Source organism: Paroedura picta, chromosome 1 (assembly GCF_049243985.1).
Source record: "Paroedura picta isolate Pp20150507F chromosome 1, Ppicta_v3.0, whole genome shotgun sequence".
NCBI lineage: Eukaryota > Metazoa > Chordata > Lepidosauria > Squamata > Gekkonidae > Paroedura > Paroedura picta.
The window spans coordinates 2430313-2446106 of record NC_135369.1 but is presented as its reverse complement, the minus strand read 5'-3'; the positions used below and the strand labels follow the sequence as shown (position 1 = coordinate 2446106).

The window sequence follows — 15794 nt, the reverse complement described above, 5'->3', positions numbered from 1 at the left end:
CAGAGGCGGCAGCGCATGAATGGCCAGCGGCAGGCTCGAGGAGTGCTCAGCACTAGCCGCCGCCGCCTCTGCCTCAGAGCGCCAAAATGGCCCTTGCGCACATCGCCACTGATCCTGCTCATCTCGCCCAGGAGATCTCCACAGGTAACTGCTCGGCAGCCAGCCAGCCAGCCACGGCCTGGGGACTGGACCACTGCGTGTGGGACAGGGGGGGAGTGCCGTTTTGTCCTTTAAGGACGCATGCGCATACCCTCCACGTAAGGATAAGTAGGCGGAATGCTATTAGCCCGGTCCTCCCGGTGCCATCACAGCGATCTGCCCGTGGGCATGCTTCTTTTAAAAACACAACCAAGGCAACTTCAAAAATGCTGTGTGTGTGTTTCCCCCCCATCTCCCCCATTTTCAGTATGAGGTGCGCCTCCCTCTCCCCTCCCCCATGGTCCCCAGGGCCCACGCCTCCCCCTCCCCCCACAGCACAGCACTCACTGTCCTAGGAGGCGGCCAATTGCTCCTGGCACAGCAAGCACCACACCGTGGGGCAGGAAGGAGGTGCGCCTGCTGGCGTGCCAGTGTCCACGCCTCCCTCCCCCCGCTATGGCCTGGTACCGAGGGCTTCAAGGCCCGTTACCGGGCCGCAACTTGGTAGATGGGGAACACCGGTCTAGTCCAACCCCCTGCACCATGCAGGACACTCACAACCCTCTCGCTCCTCCACTGTCACCTGCCACCCCCTTGAGCCTTCCCAGAATCAGCCTCTCCGTCAGATGGCTCTCCAGCCTCTGTTTAAAAATCTCCCAAAATGGAGAACCCACCACCTCCCGAGGAAGCCTGTTCCACTGAGGAACTGCTCTGACTGTAAGGAACTTCTTCCTGATGTTGAGACGGAATTCAGAATCATAAGAGTTGGAAGGGACCACCTGGGTCATCTAGTCCAACCCCCTGCACTATGCAGGACACCCACAACCCTCTCGCTCCTCCACTGTCACCTGCCACCCCCTTGAGCCTTCACAGAATCAGCCTCTCCGTCAGATGGCTCTCCAGCCTCTGCTTAAAAATCTCCAAGGATGGAGAACCCACCACCTCCCGAGGAAGCCTGTTCCACTGAGGAACTGCTCTGACTGTAAGGAACTTCTTCCTGATGTTGAGACGGAATTCAGAATCATAAGAGTTGGAAGGGACCTCCTGGGTCATCTAGTCCAACCCCCTGCACTATGCAGGACACTAACACTATCGCTCCTCCACTGTCACCTGCCACCCCCTTGAACCTCCATAGAATCAGCCTCTCTGCCAGATGACTATCCAATGTTTGCTTAAAAACCTCCAAAGAAGGAGAACCCACCACCTCCCGAGGAAGCCTGTTCCCCTGAGGAACCGCTCTGACTGTCAGGAACTTCTTCCGGATGTTTAGATGGAATTTCTTTTGTATTAGAAAATCAAAGGGCATCGTGGAGGGCCTGCTAACGAGGGCCTCTCAGCCTGCTAGGCTGGGCCTCCCGGCCTGCTAACGAAGGCCTCTGGGCCTGCTGACTGCCTGCTAAGGAGCTCTTTCTCAGGGCCTGCTAACGAGATGGACAGCCCCCGCCCGCCCCACTTGATCCGGCCCAAAGCCACTAAGCTGCCTGGCCGGGGGCCAGGGGAGGGAACCCTTTCAAGGCCCATTCTTAGGAACGGGCTTTGCAGCTAGTATAACATATATAATACAGAATACTGCAGACCCCTGAAAAGACTTACTCTTCTCCCCTGTCCGATCCTTCATCCTAATTTAGGGATGACTGGGCTGGGCTGCGGGGAGCAGATCCTGCCTTCCACCTTCTCAACTGGCTGCACTTTTGCAAAGGGTCTCACCCAGCAGGGGACGCTCAGGGAGGGAAGAGGGAAAGGAGTTTTCCACTGTCCTGTCACCGCACAACGTCAGCCAAACATCCTGGCTCGGAACCAAGCGTTAATACCTGGAAAACATGATGGATATATTTTTCTCTCCCAAAGCTGGGAGATTATTTTTAAACGTTTGCACCAGGGGCAGAGAACGGGACGCCAGCAAATGTTCCGGAGGTCATTCACTAATGCTGGTGCGCACTGCGGGATCCCAAAGGGCTTTTGTGGCCGTTGGAGCCGGCCTGCGCGGGGAAGGGACAAGAATGGACTACGGTGACGCTCTCCTAGCTCCAGCTTTGTTTGCAGCCCCTGGAGGTGACAGCCCTTTGTTTGCACCATCAGCTAAGACTTTACGACTCATCAGTCCTCCACCCTCTCTCTAGAATATCACTAAGGGAGTAATCTTACACAGCTCTACTCCGCGGCCAATCCTACATGACTCAATACGGTTTCTGGGGTTGTGCGGTTCGGTTTGGCTCGGTTCGGCGATCACCGAAGCCCAAAGTGGCACATAGGAGGAGAGTGCCGCTCTAAAGAGAGAAGGGGTGGCCTCAGTCTTGCCAGCCGCCACAGAGAGGAGGGGTGGCTGCGGTGTGCCAGCCAGCGGCCGCTGGCTGGCACACCGCGGCCACCCCTCCTCTCTGCGGTGCATCACTAGCCACCTCGGGCTTCGGTGATCGCCGAGGCAGCCTAACCTAACCACACACCTAGGAAAGTCATTTCAGGACTGCAGTGTACCTCCACAAAGCATGGCTAAGTACTGAACAGGATCACACCCAATATCCACCATCAGGGCCTGTTATAAAAATGCTTTTATTTATTTGCACTCCTTACAGATCGCCTTAGGCGGCGGGACTCAAAGCAGGCGAGACGCAAGAAGTCAATGCCATCCGAAGTGTCCCAGGTTCGAATCCCTGTGGGTGACCTAGGGACACTCACTCACTCTCAGACTCACCTCCCTCCCTCACAGGGTTGTTGTTAGGACTAAATGGGGGCGAGGCGTCCTCGTTGGGGGTATGTCAATAAGCAAGTCAATAAATTACACACAAGAAGCCCAGGCAGTGCATGAAGTTTGGGACCCTTGAGAGAGCAGAAGCAGTGGTGAAGCAGCACAAGTATTAAGGGGACACACTGAAGGATGCCAGAATTACATAGTAGGAATCTACTAAGAGCCACACTCAGAGTAAACAACTGAACCTAAGAGGAGCCTTGTTGGATCAGGCCAGTGGCCCCTCCAGACCAACACTCTGTGTCCCACAGTGGCCAAAGCCCAGGGGTCATCAGGAGGTCCACCAGCAGGGCCCGAACTCCAGGAGCCCTCCCCACTGTGAGAAAAGGGGCAAGTCCTCCTTTGTCTACCTCTTCTGTCTCGTGCATAAGTTTGTAAACCTCGCTCATGTCACCCTTTAATCATAATTGCTCCAAGCTAAAGATCCCTGCCCTCCTTACCCTTTCTCCGGAAGCCCCCTTTTCTGCCCCTGATCAGTCACTGTTGGGTAACAGCAATAAGTTTAGATTGGGGGCCTGGAGTCACTAGAGATGCGGAGGAGAATCGAGGTCCTTCTGCCCCCCAGGACTGGCTTTGCGTTGCTCTTCGGGCCGTCCCACCAGCCGGCTTCCCCCTGCTTTCTCCCACCCTGGTGCCTCCCTCAGCCAGGGCCCTTGGCCAGGGCTGCTTCTTTCCCCCTGGACGGCTTCTCCTGAGCAGGATCTTACAACCGGCTGATGGACGGCCAGGGCCGAACTGAGCCCGAACCGTTCCGTTTCAGGATTCAGAGACAGGCTGTTCTGCCAGGTCAGTGTGCAACATGCCATGCGCGCTCGTGCAGAGTCCGTCACGTGAAGGACACGTGAAGCTGCCGTCTACCGAACGAGACCGTGGGTCCAGCCAAGTCAGCATTGCCAACTCAGACTGGCAGCTGCTCTCCAGGGTCTCAGGCCTTCCCCATCCCCTCCTTCTATGGACCAGACAAGAGCCAGTGTGGCTCATTATTTAAGACTGGCGGCCGAGTTTGATTCCCTACTCCTCCTCTTCCACATGCCTTGGGCCAGTCACAGTCCTGATAGAGCTGTTCTCACAGAGCAGGTCTCTCAAAGCTCGCTCTGCCCCACCAACCTCACAGGGTGTTTGTTGAGGGGGGAGGAAGGAAAGGCGACCGCAAGCCGCTTTGAGACTCCTTTGGGCAGTAAAAAAGAAGCCATGGACCAAAAAGCTTGCCGGTCTATCAACATATTCAAAGATTCTGCAACGAGCCTTTGTGGATCAGACCAATGGGCCATCTAACCCAGCATCCTCACTATCCACATTAGCTAACCAGATGCCCCACGAAGGCCTACAAACAAGGCACGGCGTTTCTCCACCCCACCAATGGCCACCTCTAAGTACAGAGATCTCATTTAACCATCACCACGGATGGTTCCGTACTCTCTGGATTCGTATCAGCTGCTTTTAAAGTCACCAATTCCAGCAACTGCCGCCAAATTCTGTGGCACACAATTATACAACTTAATTGGATCAAGAAGTACTTGGTTGCCAGTCTATTAAAAGAGCAGGATCAGACCTCGCGGTCCTTCTAGTTCAGCATCCTGTAGCACACTGCGGCCACATGTCCCTCTGTAGGACCAACAACAGGGCAGAGAGGCCAAGACCTCCCCAGGAACATCGGAAGAGCCCTGCTGGGTCAGGCCAGGGAGGGTCCCTCCAGTCCAGCCTCCCATCTAACATGGCCAACCATTTTGGATGGAGGGCCAACAACAGGGCACGGCGGCCGAGGCCTTCCCCTGCTGTCACCTTGTGGCTCCGATATTCATCAGCTGACTGCCCCTGAAGGTGGAGGTTCCCTTTAATCATCATGGCTAGAGGGCACTGACAAATAGATTGCCAATCAACACCAGTGAAAGTCCACAATTGTTCCAGTATTATTTGGGGGGGGGTCCTCTCCATCTCTTTTGTCCACCCCACGCACAGTCTGATTATTCCTCAGGCCCCCTACCCATGGCTCGTGCCTTCCTGCCAGTCCGGGGGCCGGTGAGCTTTCTCTAACCAAGTCCAGCCTTCGCTACCTTTGCTGGCGTCAGCAGAACGCCCGAGCGCCCTGTTGTTCTTGGCCCTTTGGGCGCGTCCATAAAATGTGTGAGCTGCATGCTCAGCAATGTACTCAAAGGAATTTTTCAGCGCCAGCCACGCACATGACACGTCCGACCAACGCTGGCAGCACCCCATCCAAGAATGCGCAGAGCCAGCCCCTCCCTCAGTAGGTAAGCTCCTGGGCCAGGAGGAGGGCTGAGCCAGGTGGGGCCAGGACAGCCCCCAAGCACTGGGAGCCCCCCGCCCCCCAAATGGCTCTCCCCCCATGCCCGGATCGGTATCCCTCATTCAAAATCAGGAAAAGAGGTTGGGGGAGGAACGCCCAGGTCTGCACAGGACACACCCCTCTTTTAACCACGCCCACTTAGCACCACCCCTCCCCACCCCCAGCCACGCCCCCTATTTAAAGCAGCAGCTATGGAGGGAGATTTTACAATAAAGTGAATGTCTCTGAGCATGCACAGACAGCCGCTTAATTTTTAGAAATTAAGCCTTGCTCCTGACTCAACGGAAAGAAAATGCTCCAGAGAAGGAAGGCAAAGCCAGGAAGAGAATGGGCAGCATTACATTAAAAAGGGAGGGGGAGAAGGGTCTTATGGGACCAATCATGGGAAAGGTTGCCAGCCCTGGGTTGGGATATTTGTTGAGATTTGGGGGTGGAGCCTGGGAAGGGAGGGTGGGGCTTAAGGGGGCAAGGGACCGCAGCTAGGGATGCCACCCCCAAAGTCCCCCCTGCAAAGCAGCCATTTTCTCCAGGGGACGAACTGATCTTGGTCATCTGGAGGTCAGCTGTCCTAGCCAGTGACCGCCCGGTGGCCCCTTGAAAGAGGCACCCCTACTGTGTGCCCACACCAGAGCCCACCTGCTCTGGGAAAAGGACTCCAGCTCAATTCATAACAAACCTGGCCTAGCCAAAACTGTGTCGTTAGACCCAAAACACTGGCCCACTTTCTCCCGCCCCTCTCCTTAGCACACCGCAGGACCCAGCGACCCAACCGGCTTCCTAGGCAAAGGCTCCCTCCTCGGACGTCAGACAAGGCCCCGATCCTGGGGGTGTTTTGAGAGCGAGCCTCTGTCAAAGGCATTTCTGTCCCCGTGGACAGACTGGGCAGGAAGAGGCATTCTCCAATAATGCCCAGGACGAGAGGAGGGGAAAGCCAGCGGGATTTCGGAAAGATCAGTTCAGAGGGTGGCCCTGGAGTCTGAGAAAATAAACAGAAGTCTTGTCGTGCCGGAAAAGACATTGTTTCTCCAGCAGAAACTGTCCTGCCCCAACAGCCGCTGGGCCAGGCCTCAGCCGAATTCAGGGAGCCGGTTCTGAGATCCTTGTTTCTCCCTCTCCTCTTTCGTAAGAGCAGAGCTGGAAGCTACAAAATCCAAGGCCACCAGCAAGCGGTCCGGTTTCGCACCCGGGGCACGGCTGGCTTGTGGGACTCCCTGCCGCAAGGTGTGCAGACACCTCCTAAGGGGGGTTAGGGATAAGAACTTGGCTCCTTAGGGCCGATGTCCCATCAGTGCACCTGGGGCTGAAGCTATCGGCTGGCTTCAGTGGATCCTGGTTCCAGGTTTTTCATTCTCAGTTCACTTCATTTGTACCCCACCTCTCTCCCCTGTGGGGACCCAGCTGGCTCTCCGGTAGGTTAGCCTGAGGACACGCGACTGGCCCAAGGGCACACTTTTGACCTGGGCAGAAGCCTGTTCTCCCAGAATAAATCTTCGCCGGTCTTAAAGGATGGCCCAGGACTCCAACTCTGCCGCTCCAGACCCGCCTGGGGACCCACCTCCATCCACGGATGGGAAAGTACCCTCGGCTCCAGGGGGAGGGAAGGGGGGATCTCCACCCTCCGGACGCTTTGCAGTTCCCAGAATCATCTCAGCGGCCTTGGGATGACCGGTCAGCAGCAGACAATGGGCACCGGATCACCCACGCAGGCTCTGCCCGATTTCTTGGCACCGGACTTCTATCAGAAATCCAGCCCAGTTTTGGGAAGGGCAGAAGCCACCCTGGACAGTGCTGAAATCTCCCCCCACACCCACCCTGCTCTGTCTGCTAGATTCTCGGAGGGGGGGAAGGATTATTCAAAGCCTCGGGATCCCAGAGGGAGTCCAGCAAGGTCCCCTCAACCAAAAGCCTGAAACAGCCTCTCTGCCACTGGGGTGCCAACGGATCCTCATCTTTTTTTTTGGTTTTCTGTCCAGGAATGAGTTTGCGAGGTGGCAGCGGGGGCAAATTTCCTTAGCCAACCCCCAGCCCCAGTCCCTGACCGGGAGGCAGTGCAGCCCCAGGCCCTCTCCAGGGCCCGGCCTTCACTTATATGCCACCATTCTCCCGAGTGGGCCTCCAAAGGGGCTTCTACTGTTTTCCTCTCCTCTGCTGGTCCTCTTACCCAGGGTTGGCTGAGAGTGTGCACCTGGCCCGAGGACAGGCAGAGTGGGGGCTCGCCCCCGGGACTCCCAGCTCAAGCCCAAGAGGCTAACCACTACGCTGCACACGCCAGTACCTCTGAGCATACCGAGAGAGCCTGCGCTTCGGATGGGGGCTTGAAGAACAGAGGTGACAGCCAGGCAAGCATTCCAGGCAAGGGAAGCCACAGACGTGCATACACCCGCCCCTCTGCGCCCCAAAAAGCACAACCCCCCCCCCGCAAAAAAGGCAATGTCCATCATCTCCCCCCCTTCCACCCCCCCCCAACATCAGCACCCTGCGGGCTTTCGGAGGGAGGGAGGGAGGGAGGGAGGAGGGTGCCCTCCGCCTTACCTGTCTCGCTTCGATTCCCAGTTCCAGACCAGAGGTGGGCAACCCAGGAGGGCGCGGGGGGGGGGGGGGGGTCGAGGCGCCCAGGAGAAAAGTTGCGCCGGGCAGGAGGGGAGGGGAGGGGAGGGGAGGGGGGCTGTAAAGAAGGAGGAGAGGGAGAGGGAGAGGGAGAGGGAGAGGGAGAGGGAGAGGGAGGGAGGGAGGGAGGGAGAGAAAGAAAGAAAGAAAGAAAGAAAGAAAGAAAGAAAGAAAGAAAGAAAGAAAGAAAGAAAGAAAGAAAGAAGCGCAACTTTCTTTCAGGCGCTTGGGGGGCTCGGCCCGCGGGCTGCCTTCCTCCTCCTCCTCCTCCTCCTCCTCCGCGGGTCTTGCCGGGGGTCGCGCTGCCTGCCTGCCCGGGGGCGCCACGAGGCTCAGCCGTGCCGGGATCGGGCAGGGCGCCGGTCGGAGCTGGCGGAGCAGGGGGCGCGCGCACGGGACGGGGCGGGAGCGGCGCTCCTGGGCGCGCTCCCGCCTCCCCCGCCTCCCTCCCTCCCTCCCTCCCGGCCCGCCCCCGCCGGCCAGGCCCGCCCCGCCCCTGGGGACCCCCCCCCCCCGCCGCGCGCAAGGGGCCGGCCGGGATCGGGGCCGCGCAGCCTGCCAGTGGGCGCCTGGCTCCCCCGAGGGCCGGGCTGGGCAGGAGCGGTGGGGGGCGGCGGGACGGGATGGCCGAGGCGGGCAGGCACCCCGAAGCTTCGCCCCGCAGGGAAACCGGGGAAGGGGGGGGTCCTCACCATCAAACTCGGTGGGTCTTCAAAGGAGAGCTTCTGCCCAGAATGAAGCCCGGGGGTCTTCCAGGGGCCCCACACCCACAGGGGGGGCCCACACCCACCACCCTCCCTCTCCCTCCCTCCCAAGGGCTTGCCGAAAGAGACATCAGGGCTCCGGAGGGCAGGACTGGCACAGGCTGCTTGCTCCTTCAGTAAAGGAAGCCCCCCCCCCAGGTCCTATTGCATTTGGGTCCCCCCCCCTTCTAGTTCAGCTGGAGGCTGAGAAAAAGTTCTCGAACTCAAGGGGGGCCCAGGCCTTTAGCCTTTCCTTTCCTGACCTTGCCAGTGCCCAAGCATGACCTCTGAGCTCTGGACAGCCAAGAGAAATTCCCCTGGAGAAAGGGACTGCATCGGTGTGGCCCAGGGGCCCAAACAGGGCCCTCAGCTGCAAGCTCCTCCCCTCCTCCAGCCTGGCCTTCTCAATGCCGCATCTCCCAATCTCCAGGCCTTTCCCAGCCCAGAGTTGGCAACTGCGTTTTCCTGGCAGGGAACTTTCCTCTGGAGCCAGGGGGTTTGGACTTTTCCTCTTCTTCTAATGGCCACTGCGGGATGGGAGGTGAATTCCCTCCAGGCCAGGCTGGATGCTGCAGATCTGTGGTGGAGGGGGGGTCATTTGGGCATGAAATGGGGGTCATTATGGGTAAGCAGGTAGTTGTGAGTTCCTGTATTGTGCAGGGGGTTGGACTAGATGACCCTGGAGGTCCCTTCCAATGCTAGGATTCTATGTATTATGTTAGGAATTTGTGTTAACATGACTGATTTTTAAAAATGTTTCATTCACCCTATCTTTCTCCTCTGGCAGAACAGAAGAAGAGCCCTGCTGGATCAGACCGATAGCCCATCTAGTCCATCTTCCCATTTCACACTCTGGCCAGCCAGTTCCTCTGCAGGGCCAGCTGAGAGACTTTTCCTCCTTGAATCTATCCAATCCCCTCTCAAAGTTGTTTATCCCCGTGGCCATCACTGCCTCCTCTGGCAGCAAACTCCACATTTGGCTTCATTTCTCTTGAACAACTAGAGGGAGCAACAATTAAACAATCACGGGTGGATTTCCATATTCATGCAGATTATTTATCACCTGCTGTTCTCCCTGAAGCCACCTGCATAGCCCGGGCTAGCCTGAGCTTGTCATAATATGGAAGCCACACAGGGTCAGCCGTGGGTCACATTTCGATAGACCACCAAGGAAGTCCGGGGGCAGCAGGCAGGGGCAGGCAGGGGCAGGCCGCCTCTGGACATCTGTTGCCTCCAACTCTGCAAGCACCAGAGCAGTCCCGGGGCGTTGGAGGGGACGGATGACAAGTTTGACCCTGATGCCACCGGGAAGGTCTGTCTTCGCTAGACAGCTCTGAGCTGGAGGAACTGAAGTGCTTGGTGCTAAATGACCATTTGCAAAATAGTGGTGTCTCACAAACCTGGTGGAAGGGGGAGACTCCATGGGATGCCGTCATCCCTGGTAGAAGCTCAAGGCAGGACAGGGAGGGATGGCATGGGGTAGGTGGTCTATTGTGCCTCAAACAAGATAGAACATACTATAGGCCATCTAGTCCACCCCTGCTCAGTGCAGGATCAGCCTCCAGCATCCAGGAGAAGGATCTGTCCAGCCGCTGTTTGAAGACGGCCAGTGAGGGGGAGCTCCCCACCTCCTTAGGCAGCCCATTCCCCTGCTGAACTAGACTCCCAGAATCCTAGAGTGGGAAGGGGCTATAGAGGCCATCTAGTCCACCCCCTGCTCAGTGCAGGATCAGCCTCCAGCATCCAGGAGAAGGATCTGTCCAGCCGCTGTTTGAAGACGGCCAGTGAGGGGGAGCTCCCCACCTCCTTAGGCAGCCCATTCCCCTGCTGAACTAGACTCCCAGAATCCTAGTGTGGGAAGGGGCTATAGAGGCCATCTAGTCCACCCCCTGCTCAGTGCAGGATCAGCCTCCAGCATCCAGGAGAAGGATCTGTCCAGCCGCTGTTTGAAGACGGGCAGTGAGGGGGAGCTCCCCACCTCCTTAGGCAGCCCCTTCCACTGCTGAACTAGACTCCAGGAATCCCAGAGTGGGAAGGGGCCATGCAGGCCATCTAGTCCCACCCCCTGCTCAGTGCAGGATCAGCCTCAAGCATCCAGGAGAAGGATCTGTCCAGCCGCTGCTTGGAGACGGCCAGTGAGGGGGAGCTCCCCACCTCCTTAGGCAGCCCCTTCCACTGCTGAACTAGACTCCTAGAATCCTAGAGTGGGAAGGGGCCATGCAGGCCATCTAGTCCACCCCCTGCTCAGTGCAGGATCAGCCTCAAGCATCCAGGAGAAGGATCTGTCCAGCCGCTGCTTGAAGACGGCCAGTGAGGGGGAGCTCCCCACCCCCTTAGGCAGCCCCTTCCACTGCTGAACTAGACTCCTGGAATCCTAGAGTGGGAAGGGGCCATGCAGGCCATCTAGTCCACCCCCTGCTCAGTGCAGGATCAGCCTCCAGCATCCAGGAGAAGGATCTGTCCAGCCGCTGCTTGAAGACGGCCAGTGAGGGGGAGCTCCCCACCTCCTGAGGCAGCCCCTTCCACTGCTGAACTAGACTCCTAGAATCCTAGAGTGGGAAGGGGCCGTAGAGGCCATCTAGTCCCACCCCCTGCTCAGAACAGGATCAGCCTCCAGCATCCAGGAGAAGGATCTGTCCAGCCACTGCTTGAAGACGGCCAGTGAGGGTTAGCTCCCCACCTCCTGAGGCAGCCCCTTCCACTGCTGAACTAGACTCCTAGAATCCTAGAGTGGGAAGGGGCCATGCAGGCCATCTAGTCCACCCCCTGCTCAGTGCAGGATCAGCCTCAAGCATCCAGGAGAAGGATCTGTCCAGTCGCTGCTTGAAGACGGCCAGTGAGGGGGAGCTCCCCACCCCCTTAGGCAGCCCCTTCCACTGCTGAACTAGACTCCTGGAATCCTAGAGTGGGAAGGGGCCATGCAGGCCATCTAGTCCACCCCCTGCTCAGTGCAGGATGAGCCTCCAGCATCCAGGAGAAGGATCTGTCCAGCCGCTGCTGGAAGACGGCCAGTGAGGGGGAGCTCCCCACCTCCTTAGGCAGCCCATTCTATGGCTGAACTAGACTCCTAGAATTCTAGAGTGGGAAGGGGCCATGCAGGCCATCTAGTCCACCCCCTGCTCAGTGCAGGATCAGCCTCCAGCATCCAGGAGAAGGATCTGTCCAGCCGCTGCTGGAAGACGGCCAGTGAGGGGGAGCTCCCCACCTCCTTAGGCAGCCCATTCTATGGCTGAACTAGACTCCTGGAATCCTAGAGTGGGAAGGGGCCATGCAGGCCATCTAGTCCACCCCCTGCTCAGTGCAGGATGAGCCTCCAGCATCCAGGAGAAGGATCTGTCCAGCCGCTGCTGGAAGACGGCCAGTGAGGGGGAGCTCCCCACCTCCTTAGGCAGCCCATTCTATGGCTGAACTAGACTCCTAGAATTCTAGAGTGGGAAGGGGCCATGCAGGCCATCTAGTCCCACCCCCTGCTCAGTGCAGGATCAGCCTCCAGCATCCAGGAGAAGTATCTGTCCAGCCGCTGCTTGAAGACGGCCAGTGAGGGGGAGCTCCCCACCTCCTGAGGCAGCCCCTTCCACTGCTGAACTAGACTCCTAGAATCCTAGAGTGGGAAGGGGCCATGCAGGCCATCTAGTCCACCCCCTGCTCAGTGCAGGATCAGCCTCCAGCATCCAGGAGAAGGATCTGTCCAGCCGCTGCTTGAAGACGGCCAGTGAGGGGGAGCTCCCCACCTCCTGAGGCAGCCCCTTCCACTGCTGAACTAGACTCCTAGAATCCTAGAGTGGGAAGGGGCCATGCAGGCCATCTAGTTCCACCCCCTGCTCAGTGCAGGATCAGCCTCCAGCATCCAGGAGAAGGATCTGTCCAGCCGCTGCTTGAAGACGGCCAGTGGGGGGGAGCTCCCCACCTCCTTAGGCAGCCCCTTCCACTGCTGAACTAGACTCCCAGAATCCTAGAGTGGGAAGGGGCCATGGAGGCCATCTAGTTCCACCCCCTGCTCAGTGCAGGATCAGCCTCCAGCATCCAGGAGAAGGATCTGTCCAGCCGCTGCTTGAAGACGGCCAGTGGGGGGGAGCTCCCCACCTCCTTAGGCAGCCCCTTCCACTGCTGAACTAGACTCCCAGAATCCTAGAGTGGGAAGGGGCCATGCAGGCCATCTAGCCCCACCCCCTGCTCAGTGCAGGATCAGCCTCCAGCATCCAGGAGAAGGATCTGTCCAGCCGCTGCTTGAAGACGGCCAGTGAGGGGGAGCTCCCCACCTCCTGAGGCAGCCCCTTCCACTGCTGAACTAGACTCCTAGAATCCTAGAGTGGGAAGGGGCCATGCAGGCCATCTAGTCCAACCCCCTGCTCAGTGCTGGATCAGCCCAAAGCATCCTAAAGCACTGACTGGGAAAGGGTTTGAGTCCAGTGCCCCTTAAAGAGCAACAGATTTGATCGGTACAAGTGCAGGCACAGCTTGTCAGGTTCACCACATCACGTTTAGACTTTGTTGGCCTTAAAGGTGTCCTTGGACTCAGGTTTTGTTCCCCTGCTTCGGACCAAAGCAGTGACCCACCCTGAATCTTCGTTCTGAGAAGTTAGGAAATTATTCTTGTTTTATTTATGTTTGTGTGTGGGTTCAGTCCTGCCAGGGTGCTTCTAATTTATCCCAACTCTACAAATATTTGTCCTCCTCCAAATTGTCTTATTGTCACCAGCCTTATTCAGGTCTCGGTTGCCAGCAACACCACCTTACATTGAAGGATCCTTTCTAGCTCCGTCGCGGCTGCCCTTCTGAACCGTTTGGGCGGAAGATGGAGCCAAGGAACGCAGCATCTTGGACGATTTTGATTTCTTCGTTGTTTCAATGTCTTCCCTATGTTTTCTTTTGACTTACTTGGCAGGAGTCTTTGGGGAAACTGATGTGGGGGCTCTGAATCGGGGCACATGGGAGTGAAACCCCTCGTGGGGCTGCAGAAGGGCCTTGCTGGGAACCCCGGAGATCTTTCCCCATTTGCCTCCGAGGGGCAGGGTGGCATCTAGGGGGCGGCCTCTCCCTGCCCCTGCCTGGCACCCCCCTCGGCTAATCCCGGCTAAACCCCCCATCGAGAGAGGTCGCGGTTCGGGCTGCCAGGCTCCAGCGCCCCTTGTTATGTCTGCCGGGCTGGAAAAGCCACCAGGAATCTCTCCCACGGGCTGGAAGCGAGGCCTCCCCGCCCCAGCCTGGCATGCCCCGGAGCCCTTAATCAGTCTTTTGGGCAACGGTTCAAGCACCGGCCTCTGTTGACGGATCTCGGCTCGGCCGGTCTCACGCTCCGCCAGCCGATGAAAGCGATGCTGACTAGGCCCCAAATTAGCCCTGGCAGCGCTTGTTGCCGCCCCAGGCTGCCCACGCAGGCCCCTCCAGCCCCAAACCTGTGTGGCTCTAGCAGTGCCGAGGGTGGCCAGCCTAGAATTAGAGAAAGATAGATTGGGAAGGGGCCTCCTGGGTCATCTAGTCCAACCCCTGCACCATGCAGGACACTCCCAACCCTCTCGCTCCTCCACTGTCACCTGCCACCCCCTGGAGCCTTCACAGAATCAGCCTCTCCGTCAGATGGCTTTCCAGCCTCTGTATAGAAATCTCCAAAGATGGAGAACCCACCACCTCCCGAGGAAGCCTGTTCCACTGAGGAACCGCTCTGACTGTCAGGAACCTCTTCCGGAGGTTTAGAATCATAGAATCATAGAGATGGAAGGTACCTCCTGGGTCATCTAGTCCAACCCCCTGCACTATGCAGGATGCCCACAACTCAATCGCTCACCCATCTTCCTGGCATTACAACCCCAGGAGAGAGAGAGATCCGACCCCCTGGGGAAGATGGCTTCCCTGGAAGGAGGACTGAACAGCCGGGTCTCCCTGGGCCACTGGCAAAGGATGGGGCGGGGGGGGGCTTGGGTTGCCAGATCCAGCCAGGGAAACTCCTGGAGATTTGGGGGTGGAGCCAGTGGGGGAAAAGCCCCTCAGAGGGGGACCCCGTCTTAGAATCCACCTTCAAAGCATCCAGTTCCTTCAGAGGAACTGATCTTTGTAGTCTGGTCTAGAGATAAGTTGTAAATCCAGGGCATCCCCAGGGGATCTCCATTTATGGACTGTCTGAAGAAGAAGAGTTGGGCTTTATACCCTGCTTTTCACAGCCCGGAGGAGTCTCAAAGCGGCTTCCAATCGCCTTCCCTTTCTCTCCCCACAACAGACATCCTGGAGCTGAGAGAGCTCTGAGAGAACTGCTTTGCAAGAACAGCACTATCAGGTCTGTGCTGAGCCCAAGATCACCCAGCTGGTTTAATGTGGAGGAGGAGCGGGGAATCAAACCAGATCAGAAGCCGCTGCTCTCAACCATGACACTGTGCTCTCCTTCCCCAGACAACATCCCCCACTCAGGATACCAACCTCCAGGTGGGGACTGGTGATCCCAAAACGACAGCTGGTCTCCAGAATACAGAGACGGGTCCCCTGGAGAGGATGGCTGCTTTGGAGGGTGGGTTTTACAGCCTTTATCCACGGAGGTCCTTGCCTGGATGCCCAGCAGGCAGAGGCACCGCCAAGGTGTCCTTTCACAGCCCCACCGATCTGCCCCAGATTCTGCTGTCCCCAGGCACTGCCCCAAATAGCCAGGAATTGTCCCTACTCTTACGGAGACTCAGGACAGTGAAAGGCAGGTCCCCTGTTTTCTCCTCTGACATTACTTGTGCAAACAGGGGGATATAACAAAGAGTATAGTTTGAGCAGGGGTAGTCAACCTGTGGTCCTCCAGATGTCCATGGACTACAATTCCCATGAGCCCCTGCCAGGCTCATGGGAATTGTAGTCCATGGACATCTGGAGGACCACAGGTTGACGACCCCTGGTTTAGAGCATGTGTGCAGAGCTATCCTTTGAGTCCACTGAGCAAACCAGGTGAAATGTGGATCTGGCCAGAAGTCCTTAGAACACGGGTGACCACGCTGGCTCTCCAAGTGTCCACAGACTACAAGCCCCAAGAGAATGTCTCCATGGACATCTGGAGAGCCTCAGTTTGGCCACCCCTCCCTTGGAACATATTTTATTAGGAGAGTGAAATCTGAAGAAGAGTTGGTTCTTACATGCCGCTTTTCTCTACCCGAAAGTCTCTCAAAGCGGCTTAGAGTCACTTTCCCTTTCCTCTCCCCACAACAGGCACCCTGTGAGGGAGGTGAGGCTGAGAGAGCCCTGAGATTACTGAAGAAGAAGAAGAGTTGGTTCTTATATGCTGCTT

The 15794-nt window shown here is 57.6% G+C and overlaps 1 protein-coding gene across 2 annotated transcripts in view; it reads right to left on the bottom strand.

Annotated features, from left to right (window-relative positions):
• The window catches only part of ADAMTSL4 (ADAMTS like 4), an 86407-nt gene extending 78262 nt beyond the window's left edge, over nucleotides 1-8145 (bottom strand). Inside the window, exon 1 of one of the 2 annotated variants that reach the window (XM_077319596.1) lies at nucleotides 7722-8145. The gene's annotated coding sequence lies outside the window, so the exon portion shown is untranslated. The remainder of the gene's footprint in view (nucleotides 1-7721) is intronic. The other variant, XM_077319586.1, reaches the window with a different exon arrangement.
• Nucleotides 8146-15794: the final 7649 nt, after the last annotated feature.